This window comes from Bactrocera neohumeralis, chromosome 4 (assembly GCF_024586455.1).
Source record: "Bactrocera neohumeralis isolate Rockhampton chromosome 4, APGP_CSIRO_Bneo_wtdbg2-racon-allhic-juicebox.fasta_v2, whole genome shotgun sequence".
Taxonomy (NCBI): Eukaryota; Metazoa; Arthropoda; class Insecta; order Diptera; family Tephritidae; genus Bactrocera; species Bactrocera neohumeralis.
Window position 1 is genome coordinate 20,132,224 of NC_065921.1, and position 13,775 is coordinate 20,145,998.

Below are 13,775 nucleotides of genomic sequence, written 5' to 3' on the forward strand. Positions count from 1 at the left end.
AGATTTCAATCTTTCAATTAACATTGTGCGAATTGAGTGCGATTGGAAAAAATTAAAAAAAAAAAATGGAAATATATTTAAATGAAGTTGCACATGCAACACGCGCGCTGAAGCGTGCGAAAAGTTTTTAAATGAAAAGATGTTTTGGCATTATTTGAGAACAGTTTTTTGTTTTTTTTTTTTGTTTTTTTTTAATTTTTTATTTTCGTAGTTTTTGTTTTTGCTGTAATTTTTTTTTGTTTTTGCATATTTTTTTTGTGTAATCTTTTCTGCTTTTGTGTATATTTTCTGTTTTTGTTGTTGTGTGAGAAAAATGGGAGCAACATGCAAATGCAATTGAATTGATTGATCGACGCTCTTGCCGCGCTGAGTGGTGTCGCCACGCGTGATGGCATGCAAAAAATGCCGTTGTCACTGTCACGAGCATGTCGACAATGAGGATGTTGCCAGGCCAGAGAATGCTGCTAAGTGACTGCTGATGTGCATGTGTATGTGTTAATGTTGTCGTTATTGTTGTTGTTGCAATTGCTGCTGACAATCACTTCCTCATTAAATTCGCTGGCGAAAAGAATGCAGACAAAATTATACAATTATACAAATTCAAAAAAAAAAAAAAAAAAATTAATGACAACAACAAGAACAATTGTAGCTTAAATGCAAACAAAACTTACAACAACTCGTACACGCATTTTTGTAAAGAATTTCGCGTTGCCAAGCGAAATAAATTGCCAACACATAAATTTAATGAATGCAACAACTGCAATTTACGATGTGAAAACAAAAACAAAAAATGGCATAAAATCGCACAATGCAGTTAAGTGATTAATGGCGAGCGCTGATTACGGCTGGCGTAGCAGAAAAGTGTAAAAACAACAAAAACAATAACTGCATGACCATTCAAGCGGCCACCGGCTCATTCACCAATTGAGTGATCGATGTGAGTGCGTCAAAAGTGCGGGCAACAGCGGTGCGGCAGCGCAGCGGCGGGGGTGCTCGGCGTGCATGTGGAATGTCGCCGTTATTGGCGTGTTGGAAACGCAGAAAATTGCATTTGACAGATTTTTCTGTGCAACCAAATGAGAACGCACGCTGCAGTATTGCATTTGCGGGGCGTGGCAAGTCATGGCTGGCCGCAAGCAATGTGCCATTAACAGTAAAAGTAGAAAATATGCACAAAAAGAATCTATTTTCACCTTTCTACTTCACATCTCACACCTCTTCAGCTGACACTTTCATCTCTCAAAATATCTCATCTCTTTCTTTATTTCTCAGCTCGCTCCCCCATCATGCGTTAATTATATGTATTCTCAACGCTTCCCTTTCAAACTCATCACTCATCAGTTTTGTCGAAAATCTCAAACAAAACTCACAATCAAATTAAGAACCTGTTACCTGGCATTCACATTCGCAGCCGAAATGTAATAGCTCTGGTGGCATGCAGGTGATATGTGCCACCATAATGGCAGTGCAAACACAGCGCTGCACAGTGCTTTAGCCCCGTTAACTAGGTCATGGGTAGCGCAAATAGTGTGAGCCAAGCAGCCAAGTCAGCACATTAGGCAGACCCCTTGTTCCCCCTTCCAACGCATTGAGTCGAAATAAATAAGAAACATTAAAAACCAAAAAGAAAAAAATAATTTCTCGTGACGAGACATGCAATGATGAATGCACTTAACTGCCCCAAAGACACACATTCGCAGAAGAATGCACTGCACTTATAACTATTAATGGCCATACTCATATGTATGTATGTATGTATATGTATAACTGCATATGTCTGTTGTCTGCAGCGTCGCTTTGGTAATTTGGTTTTGTGTAAAGAAAGTCAATAAAGGAAGTGAATGCGTTTTATGTGCGAAGACATGGGAAAGTGCTCGTATATTTACTCACTGCTGACTTTTACTGACTTTTGCTAATGGGAAAACTGAAAATTTTGTGTATTAAAAAATCGTATATTTATAACTGGGTTAAAGCTTTATGGGTCGCAGAGGTGTGTCAGTGGAGCTTACTATGGACACTCCTTCGTGCGTCAAGTGTTGGTTGCATGTTGTTACAAAGAGCATATTGAGTTGTAAGGTAAAGATGAATGAAACTCATTTTTATCCGAAAGCACTTATTTTGAAATCGGTTTTTAACAAATGTTAATTTTATTTAAACTTTTTTGATTAAAAAAATTTTGTATTTTTACTTTAACTAAAAAATGATCCATTTCGTGGTTAATTACTTTTTCAAGAAAAAACACAGAATCTTCAAATTTGATGCGGAATGTTTATCATTATTCAAAAGAACATTCTTTGGCATTTATTTTTTGACGATTATTTCTTTTAAATGTTGGCCGCGGCTACGTCTCAGATGACTCGTTCGAGCATTTCGATTATAAACTGGCGAATGAGACACGTGATGTTTTGCTTCAAGGCCTGAATCGAAGCGAGCTTGTCCACATAGACGTTAGACTATACATATCCCTACAGGAAAAGTCTAACAGTGTGACATCAAGAGACCGACCCAAAAGGTGAAATTATCTATTTACCGAAGTGTTCTTTCAATAACTGCATGGTTTGATGTGATGTGTGGGAAGTAGCACCGTCTTATTGAAACAAAATAGTCGGTTATCATGGCGCGTTACCGGTCACCATTGAGTGTCACGTTCTCACCGGCTTGGTTTTTGAAGAAATATGGACCGATGATTTCACCGGCCCACAAACAAAACCAAACAGTATTTTTTTTTCTGAATGAAATGGCAGCTCTTGAATCTTTTTAGGTTGCTCTTCGTCCCAAATGTGACAAGTTTGTTTTCTTGCACAAGTTGTATTTGGAACGCTTTCAATTGAAGATCTTCACGTAAAATGCGCCAAGTCGTTCCAGTTCGTGTTGCTGCCAACAGTGCCGAATCGGCTCTCTACGGCTTGAGACGTGGTCTATTCGGTCGAATATTATCCAAAAATGTGTGATATTGAAGAAAGTATCTACCTTTACTTAGATCACCCGTTATAATAGTGATTGCACTATTATTAAAAATAAAACTCCTAAAATATTGTCGATTTTGTTTTCATCGACATTTTTATGGTATTCGAGAGAGTATTCAACACACTGATAAAACAAAATGATATTGCACCTTTATATGCCTGTAATGATAAATTATTTAGTAAAATTGTTATCATTGAATTTAGTTGTAAATTAGAAAAGTTGTTCAACTCATCTTTTAAATGGTAATTGGTTTTTAGTAGCTGTATGTTTGTATATACTATTTCTACACCAATTAACAAGCCCTTGGTTCTATTCCTGTCATCCTTAGGCCAAATCTGTTTTGTTTTCTTGAAGCTATTGATTTAAATCTGTTCTGCGCTTTTTCTTCAACATGCAACTCTTTTAATCATTCCTAGCGGCCATCGGCTTAACTCTGTTTTGGTTTCGTCTTAAGAGGCTAAGCCAAATAATGGACAGGTGGAGTTAACTTGTTGACTACGAGGAAATTAATCAATGGCACCTATAAGACCAGCAATGTCGTCTGTCTAACTTGGACCCAATGTCCCATTATCCAACATATTTGATGAACGAAATATTCAATAATGGTAAGCCAGTCAACATATGACCGTCTTCGCTTCGACCTAATATGGAATCGAAAAAGCTACTGGCATAAGAAATATTGTACTGAGGCCTAGTGAATATCTTATTTACATATATGTTTTCATATATCTCCAGGCAGTAAAGTGTGGATTTATTAGCATATTGTTTTATCATAAATACATATACAAGTTCCTATAACGCAAAGATGAAATAACCATGAGTCTTTCATATTTACAAGGTACAAGGCCCTAAAACCAGTCTAAATGTAAAAATTTATACTCGATAAGGCAAATAAATCAGTTATCGATTTTTTCTTAGTTCGCGTCAAGCGCAGACATCCTAAACGATGACTACTCCTCTTGTACTTAGCAACTGAACTCCAGCTGGTACCGCAAAGGACCAAACTGATCTATGCGTGACTTGTTGGCTTTTGTTTGTTAAACAGGGTATTGATTTAGTTATACTCATCTGTTCATCTGTCCATACGCGAGTTAGTCCCACAGTGTTTCAGCTATCGACCTGAAGTTTTGCACATATCTTTTTCTCTTCAAGAAAGTTCTTGTGTGGACAGCAAGAGGTACATATCTTCAAGAAATTTGGCATCGCTTATCACCAAACGTAATCGTGCAATTTTCGAAGTTCAGATTGGATCACTATAGCATATAGCTGTCATACAAACTGACCGATCGAAGTTAAGTCCCTGTATGGAAAATTTTTTTATTTCAGAAGATAGATTCACGAAGTTTAGCACAGATTGTCATCTAAAATGTCGCTACAAGCATACAAGCATATTGTCCAGATCGAACTGCTGCAGCATATAGCTGCTATTTAAACTCATGCCCTCCCATTTAAAACCGTTTTATTGGAGAAGCTATTATCATGAAATTTAGCATAGATTTTTGTTTAAGATGTCGCTGCTATCTCCCAACCTATTGGCCAGCTGGAGATAAAGATCTTTTTATAACATTTTATGTTATAAAAAATGCACTATTGAAGGGTATTATAACTGTAATCGAAATTAACATTTTTTTTCTTGTTCCTTCACTACTATAACTGAGCGATGTTCTTGGAACGACAGCGTCTACTTTTAGTCAAAAATTTTTTTCGATATTCGGAAATTCTTCTAAAAAGGAGTATGTGTTCTACTTAGCAGAAAAGTGATTTCTTTTTGGCCTCATCATAAGTATTTATTTATGGAAACCCAAAGAAAAAATTTATTTAAAACTTTTCATTGGTAGTGTTTTTTACGTGGTCGCAAAACCCAGCGCACAACCCAAAAACTGCGTCTTATTTTTACAAGTTATATGCGAAATTTCGATTTTAAGACATGAAATGCCAAAACCTTCGATTTCGCTACAAACAGTTATTAAACATAAATTTTTATTACATAAACGCTTTTATCAGCTCAAATTACGCCAGAAGCACAGCTTGTAACCCTAAAATAGCTTTTTTTCAACTTTTTCAAATATTAGTTTTGCGTCAGCGCAGTTTTTCCCCATAATAAAATTCATTAAAATTTTCGCACATTTTTACGTGTTGTTGTCAACGCCTCTGTGAAAAACAATTTTCACTTTCAACATGTTCATGCGTCACTTTTGCCAATTTCGCTAAGCAAAAATGAATATATTTAGTTGTAGCAAATAGTTTTAAGCACAACAAAATTTATATATATAAATATATATGTATACATATATATATGGGTATATATATTTGTACATGAAAATATTGTCCGGTTGTTGGGCTGCCTACGGCCGCCAATGACCCGCCCACGCATTACGGGTTCGAAGCTGCCACCTACGCGCCGCACTCGTAGCAACGCAACGACAAGCACGCACCGTTGCATGCGGCACTGCGCTGCATTGTGGCATGTTGTTGTCAGCGCGCACTACCCACAGGTGTCCGAAAATCGAATTGAATGGCCAATCCATTGAACGGCTGCCACTACTGTGCGCCTATGACTGCGTATGCGCATGCGCCACCGCGCCGATAGCCGGCAGCGTGTGCGCGCGTGCGTGTGTTGCTGCAACATGGTGCGCCAGTTAATTGACAGGCGCGCGCGCAGGCAACAAGTAAATGCGTCTACGCGGCAAAACAATTGTTGCATGCGCAGTCGCCATGCAGTTGTTGCTGTTGGCGGTTACAACAATGTAACGGTAAATAACAGCTGTGCGCGCGCCGCGACAAAACCTTGCTCAAGTAACACATTTGTTTGTGGCATGCTTGAGTGTGTGTGTGTATATGCTTGTTGCATGGATAATTGGCAACACCATTTATGGTTGCCACATTCAATTAAATGGTGCGCAGTGATTTCGTTTGTTGCAACGGCGGCAACAATTTCGTACGCCACTTGCAACATTTGCATAATACGCCGAAAATGTGTTACTGATCGTTGCTTAGTGTTGATTTGCTGTTATTGTTTGTTTGGCTGCTGTTGTTGTTATTGCAATTTATTGTGACCATTTGAACAAAGCTTGTTGTCATTTTCCCAGCCATAGTCGAGTGGTGTCGCAGCACATTTCGTTCGTAATGCACAATTCAAATTATGTTGTTGCAACATGCGCCGCATATTAATGTGGCACATTGCATTGTTGTCCATTTGCCATTTGCTATGCGCTGTGTCCGCTTGTTACCGGTGTTAATAAATAAGTTGTGTGTGTGGCGCTTGTTGCACGTTTAGAGAATTCGATTTTATTTGCCACAATTTTTTGCACTCTCAATAACTTCCTTATTTGGCGTCACGGTGCATTTGTTGTTGTTTTTTTTTTTTGGTTTCGTGTTTTTCAGTTTCACTTGCTGCTTTTAGTTTTCTTCTCTCCTCCGTACACCTACATAAACATATCACAGCGTTTAACAAGTAGTTGCCACGCGTCAGTTAACGGCACTGGCGAAATTTCTCTCGCCTTTTTAATTTAATTACTACGGTAATTACTGTCTCGCGACTCATTTAATTAGACGTGCCACACTTCGTTAGCTGGCAAGTACTTTGCATGGGTTTCGGTAAAGACAATGCGGCGTCTCGCCTACGTTAGACCGCGAAGAAAGAGTTTCGTGTTGGTGTTTACTAACTGTTGTTGTTTTTCTTTTTTTTTTTGGAAATTTGTATGTTTCTTTGTTGTATAATATATCTTCTGTTAAATGTAAGACCTTAGAAATGCTAAGTGTACAACTTGGATACAGTTTTGAGATAATATTCAAAATTGCCACGATTTTTCACTATTTCAACATTAACTAATTAGAAATTTCTCTTTGAGGCGAGTGAGAGGATATGGAAATATTTGGTATTTCTTAGCCTTCTCCTTGCTTATGAATTTCCCATTATATATATGGGTCTCTTTTGGTCTCTCCCTTTGAATAGGATCTGTTGCAACTCTCTAATTTAAATTTAATACACATGTTGGCTGTTTAGGTTATGTTAGGGTCTATATGTGATCGCCAAGCTGACAACTATACTTAGAGTGTGAATCTAGAAAGATTTTATAGTCGAATGTCATGTGCGAACTCAACATTAATATCATCTGTACCTTGTCGTTTTAGGTATTTCTCTGCTTTTCTACTTCACCTGGATGTCTGTAACGGAGGTATAATTAAGAATTAAGTGTTTAGTTGATTATCTTTCGGCTTGTATTAATAATTATCTTCAATTTACAAACCAATCCAGCAAGTTTTTGAAACTGCTGCGATTAAGGCAGAAATTCATTAGGCTTCTTACAATTTTCTCAAACCAGTTATGATGGCGAACTCCACTTCAAATAAAGTGAAATAATTTCTTCGTCAGCTGTTTTTAACGAGGTTGAGAGATCAAGTAGTAATAGACGTTTAATTTAAGCACCTTTAAATTGTCAGAGAGACTGGTTTCCGAACTTATTCCATATAAAGTCTCTCCAGTACATTTATACTCATTTACTCATTCAATTTGGCCATGAAGCCTCAAAACAGCCGGAAAGGCTGCTTTTCGAACTTATTTCCAACAAGGTCTCTCTAGTAGATATGTACATACATATATTCTCATTTACTTATTAAATTTGGTCATGAAGTCTCAAGATGACGCTTCCATATTTTCTGAGAGCTCTCTATACCCAATATGGTTTACATGTTTTCTGTTTTTCGTTTATTCTAAATGTAGTAAACCATAGACTGAATTTTACTACCTTGATGCTTCCTGTAACATAAGCTGCCTTTTGATTGTAGTAAACATGTACTACAATCAAATCGATTAACAGTAAAGACCCAAGGCTAAGCCGAAAATCGACTCTAACTAAAACTAAGCAAACTGCTCTTCTAAAACTATGTTTAGCGCTGTTAACAAAACCTTTCTTTGATGTATTGACGACGTGCTAGAAGTAATCCTGAAATCTTTATATATATCAAAGCTGTCGGATTTAAACTAAATCAATCTGGTGGGATATTATTGTAAGAATATTTATATATCATATAGAGTGTGTTATATTTGCAACTAACTTGGTAACACCCAGAAGGCATCGTCAGATACCCAATAAAATGTAAATGTTGATTCATTTCGAGGTTCCCTAATTAAAAAAAAAGCACAGAAACTTCAATACTAATGGAAAATTTGTATTATCTTATTATTATCATTGTTTGGCATTTATTTTTGGAAAATTATCTCTTTCAAATGTAAGTCGCTTCTACGTCTCATATTGTCCATTTGTTGAGTAGAACTTTCGATTAATCTCTTGAACATTTCTACTGGTAACTGGCGAATGACATGCGTGATGATTTGCTACAAGGCCTGAATCGAAGCGGGATTGTCCGCATAGACTTTAGACTTTACTTTACATATCTTCCACAGGAAGAAGAAGTCTAATGGTCTGATATCAGACGATCAATCGACCGGCGCAAAAGATGAAGATATGTGCTCATCGCAGTGTTCCCTCAATAAATTGATTGATTGATGCGATATGTGCGAAGTGGCGCCGTCTTGTTGAGATCACGAGCTTCAATTTCAAGCATAAAATGGTCGAATATCATGGCACTATAATGGTTGCCATTGTTATGTTCTCACCGGCATCATGCTTGGAGAAATATGAACCAATGCTTCCACCGATTCATTCCCACACTCATTGAGCCAGAAATGGGCCTCATCGCTGAATAAAATTTGGCTCGAAAACATCGGAACTTCTTTGAACTTTTCAAGAGCTCATAGAGTTGCTTGAGAAGTTCGAGCGGCTTCAGTTCTTGCACAAATTGTATTTTGTACGCTCTCGATTTAAAATCTTGAAGTAAAATGCAACAAGTCCTTCCATACGTCAGTCTGAGTTGCTACGAGCGGCGCCGAATCGACCTTTCACGGTCTTCTTGTACACTCTCAGCTACGGCTGCTATATTTTCTTTACTGTGTGCTGGACGTGGTCTATTCAGCCGAATATTATCTAATAATGAACGCTGGATCTCAAGATGGGGTATGGTGCTGCGAATAGTATGCTACGTAGATCGATTATGTCGACCATAAATTGAGCGAAGGGCGCTAAACACATTCTTTACAGAACGTGAATTTTCGTAATAAAGTTGAACAAATTGTAAACGTTGCTCAGGGGGTAACTCTTTCCATGATGAAACGCCAAACAATACTGAAAAAAAAATAACTTGACAGCTTGTCACGACTCACCCGTGTTTTGTCAAAAAAAAGCTATTGAAAAAAGTACCTCTACTTGAATCATTCGCTATTAAGAATTGTATATCCAATGAACTCGGTTAAAATGTTGATATGATATTATAATTTTAGCATCGTCTTCTTTCCAATTACATGTCCGGGGAATCATTAATGTCAGTGAAAAAGAATGTTGAAAATTAATCAAAGGTAACTTTTTTTAAGGTTCAAAATATTTCTACTTTCTTAACTGGCGACCGCAATTTTAATCAAATCTTAAAATAGTATTTGTAAAACGACTTGAGATTCTCTATCTCTTTACTTGGTGTGCTTTATTTTCAAATTTTTCTTTGCTGTAGCACTAGACTGCTTTCTGACACTGACTTCCTCATAAAAATACTTTAGTCCACACAAGATCATATATCATTCTTTAGTAAAACGCTTTGACGTGCATTCACTCATTAGCAACGTCATACTAAAAACGAAAACAAATTTTATTGCTGTCAACTTGAACACACCCCTTTCGAAAGTGAAGCATTACACGGCGCTATTCGTGCCTACGCCTTTACATTGTTTTATGTGCCACCGTAACCAGCTTTAAATGACTTTAAAATATATGCAAATGGGGGAAGTGCGACGCACTCATGACCGCTTGACACTCGAACATGCAATTAACGCGCCTTAAACTTTATATTCATGATATTCCGCCCGTTATTTGACACCGTGCAGACACTCCCACACATAAAACAGCGAGCTCATATGTTTTGTTACGGCTTATCTACCCTTATTTGTTGTTATGTGTTGCATGCAAAGTACTTTTGCCGCTTTTCATGGCTCAACGCCTAAAAGCATGCAACAGCTTCTTTATCGGTGCGTAAATACAAGCGCATCTAAATAGCAATTTACCTCAAGTAGTCAGTACGATTGGCGCAATTTCTATGCTAACCACGTGACATAGCTTTTTTCTGTGATTGTGTGTGTGTGCGTGTTTATTGCGTTTGTGTGCGTCGCAATAATAAAGCTGTCGATGGTATGCCTTTCTATATGCTGGTCTAAAAGCATTGCGTCTTAATTTTTTACACTTCTTTGACACGCAAGCAGCGCTTTGTGTCGTCGGTCATTTGAGGCACGCAAAGAAACCTGAAGCGTCTGCATGTCTGCGCGTCTAACTTTTGTGTGTTTGTATGTATTTGTATTTGCATTATTTACTTGCTTTGTATTTGCTTTTATTTTAAATACTTCCCTTTTGCCTTAACTCACTGTGCCCTCTTATGTTTGTTGGGGGTGGCCACGGCTACTTGCCTACTTGAGACGTGCTAATACGTTGCATGCCACAAATGTGCCATACAATCATTGCAACGCGGCGTGCTTGTTCGCCAGCATGCTTGATTGCGTTTGCTTGTTTGGGTTGAATAAACTGCGTCATTAAAGCTGATTTTTCTTTTCTTTCTGCTTTCTTTCCACACTTCATTTGCGCCGAGGTTTCCAAATCCACCCCTTGCTGTTCGCACTGAGGGCGCCGTGTTGCGAAGGCTTGGTAGGTTGGCTAAAGATTAAGGGATTTCAGAATCTTAAAGCGGCTGGGAAAATGCCTTAAATTTTCCAATTTACTTATAGAAAATATATTAATCGCATATTTAAATTCAATTGCAGCCGACTAATGCTTCGCATAGTCGAAGTTGCATGCTGTGTTCTCTTGAACTCCTCCCACATTCATCTTGAGCCGCTAAGAAACCGATTTAGCTATTGATTATGATCTCGGTGTAAGCGTTCAATGAAGGGCAATAATTATGCGGAGGTAACAGAAACACTGTCTCGACTGTGTCCTGTGGGAAAATTAAGAAATTTAATTGAATAAAGAAGTAAGAGTTCATTAAAAGTCAATAAGGGTGGCTGTTATGGTTGATTTTCTTAAAGAAATGGCTACTTAATAACTTCAGGGGGAAACAGTTTGCTTTATTACCTTATTAAAAGCAAATAAATTGAAACGAAGGGACACGGGTAGCCTATTACGATGTATATTTAATTTTATTAGCCTTTCATTTATCTGATCAAATTTGACCCGGACTGAGAAAGAAAATTATAGTGGAACGTATTTGTTTTTAAAATCTTTGTCATCGCCTTAAAAATAGTATTCTGAGCCAATACAAGCCTACCAACGTCTAATACGATTTTTCATCCCTCGCCTGTGATGCCCTTCAGTGTCGACAGGTTTACTTGGTTTCAGCTCATTTTTGGTGTGCCCATTGGCTAGATTGTTGAGCAATTTCAATGTCATATTGATAAACCTATGTCGATTCACCAGTAGTGATGCGTTTGATGTACGTAAAGTTCTCAATTATCTGCTCAAGCATCGCTTTTAGACTTATACTTGATGTCGCAAAAGATTCACTCCTTTTGGTACGAGTCTTGCATTGTCGAGCTTAATCATTCGATCTGTTGATTCGATCCACAAGAGATGTGGAGATCTTCTGCTATCCGTACTTCCTGCCAGCACAACAATTTTAAAGCGCGATTTCTTTAACACTTTCAATTTTATTGTTACGAATGGAGGTGCATCTTGTAGTGAGCAAAAAAAATTCCTGAAGTAAATTCGAAGAATGGTGTCCAGTTGGCAGTTTTTGATCGGATAGAAATCCTAGTCTGTTCCAGTTACTTAAACTCGACTGTCGTGGAAACGGAATGGAATTGCGTGGACAACACTCTTGAGGCTTATTTGATTCTATCCATCGACATTCGCCATTTCAAACACAAGAAAGTTCAGTCATCTTCGGTAAAATCTTTCAATCGTGCCACCAAACGCCGCCAGATCTGTTATTGTCTTTAATTACGTCATTATTGCGTTTCTTTTCATATTATTCAATTGCAAAAGCGCTCAATTATCTCTTAAATGATTGTCTCCAATATATTCATTTCGACCGATTTTTGCTAGCTTTTACTTCACTTACCGAGGAATCCGAAATTGTGTATCGTACATATTATTGTAATGACTCCATAATTTCCTTAGTTTCTAAATAAGTACGAAAACGTTCCAGAAATTCATTGGATCAGTAAATTGTACTTAGGTAGGTTGGTAGGTAGAGTGTCTGCCATTAAGAGGCCATGTTCTACCACTGGAACGAAATTCTCCTCATTCTAAATATTCTATTTTCTAGAGTCTAGTTGTAGGGCCATTTCCGGCTAGTTCATCTACTTCTCGGTTCCCAGGCATATCAATATGCCCTGGAACTCATTGCAGGTTTATATAGAAATAGGAATTAAGATCCACCAAGAGGTCAAGACATTCCTTCACTAACTTGTACGAAACCTTAGGAAACTTTAGTTATCTCAAAGCCGCCTGACTTTATATAGAAATACATTTCTTGTTTTGAGCACACTTCTTGTCAGAACAAGAAGGCTTTCTTCAGTTGTTTTGATCTACGCTTGGAAGACACTGCAGTGCTCTGGTAGGCGGAAGGCGATTTTGGTATCTATCATTGCAGAGAACACTTCACCTCCCTCTCGGTTATCCAGCTTGAAGCGATCCGTATATATGCTTATCCCCGCGCCCTTGCCCATTTCGCTCCTTTCTCATTTTTTTTTTTAATAGTTTTCTTACAGATTGATCGTAGATTGCAGAAAAAGTTCAAAGTATTTGCAATTTTCTTTATGATAACTTGTTTAGGGAATTCTATAAGAAAGACTTTTTCAGAAGCCATAAATCTCCACTACTCATTTTCAAAGTAAATTGGCCTTAAATCTATAATCTGTCTAATAATGTCTAATTTTTTAGTTCAAAACCATATTCGCGTTATTCAAAAACGCATAATTTTAGGTTAAGTTTTTCTAAAGTAACTAAATGTCTACGAAAACGAGAAAATAAATTTAAAAAAAAATCGAAACAAATTTTGGAAATCGTACCGCTTTCGCATGAACGCCTATCACTTTCCACTACTTCTACAGTAGAGTTACAATTTACGCTCAACTACCCTTTCAGCATAAAGAAACTACAGTTCTTTGCACAAATTCTAATCTGCCGCCCTAATTTGTGTGCATTTCCCGACTATGATAATTTTCAACACTTGCGAAATATGCTTATCAGCTGCACAAAGTTCACAGGCGCAACGAGAGAGCATAATAAATGCATTCAGTTACGCTCCTTCTAGCTCTCTGCGGCGCCGTTACATTTTTTTCGCTCTCATTAAATGTTGCAATTCCAGGAACTGTATACTTTGTAGTCCGCAGCCACCACCCACCCAATCCTAACACTGGGCAACGTTCTTCTCATTCAACCCCCGAAATTTTTGCTTTGACTACTCTCACGCTCCTTTGACTTCCTTGACTTTGGCGTCGCACCCTTCAGCGCAGCAGCGCCGAACATGTGTATGCAATTTTCGCTCCAATTAGTACTCTGCATTGCTCCGTTTTGCTTGTCAGCTACGCTCTCACTTCTTTATTGCGCTCAAAGAGTTTCCTGCAGTTTACTGCTATTTTGTCATGGTTTGTTGCATTGCTCTTTTCTATTTGTTTACATTTCGTTCGTTATCTATCTTTAGCCAAGTGGATATGCGGTGTGTAGGAAATTATCCTGATTTTTTATTATAGTTACTGATTTACCGATAAG

General features: G+C 37.8%; 1 protein-coding gene across 2 annotated transcripts in view; it reads left to right on the plus strand.

Moving 5' to 3' along the window:
- The window catches only part of LOC126757611 (uncharacterized), a 245,923-nt gene that overhangs the window by 105,095 nt on the left and 127,053 nt on the right, over positions 1 to 13,775 (plus strand). The window lies entirely within an intron of this gene.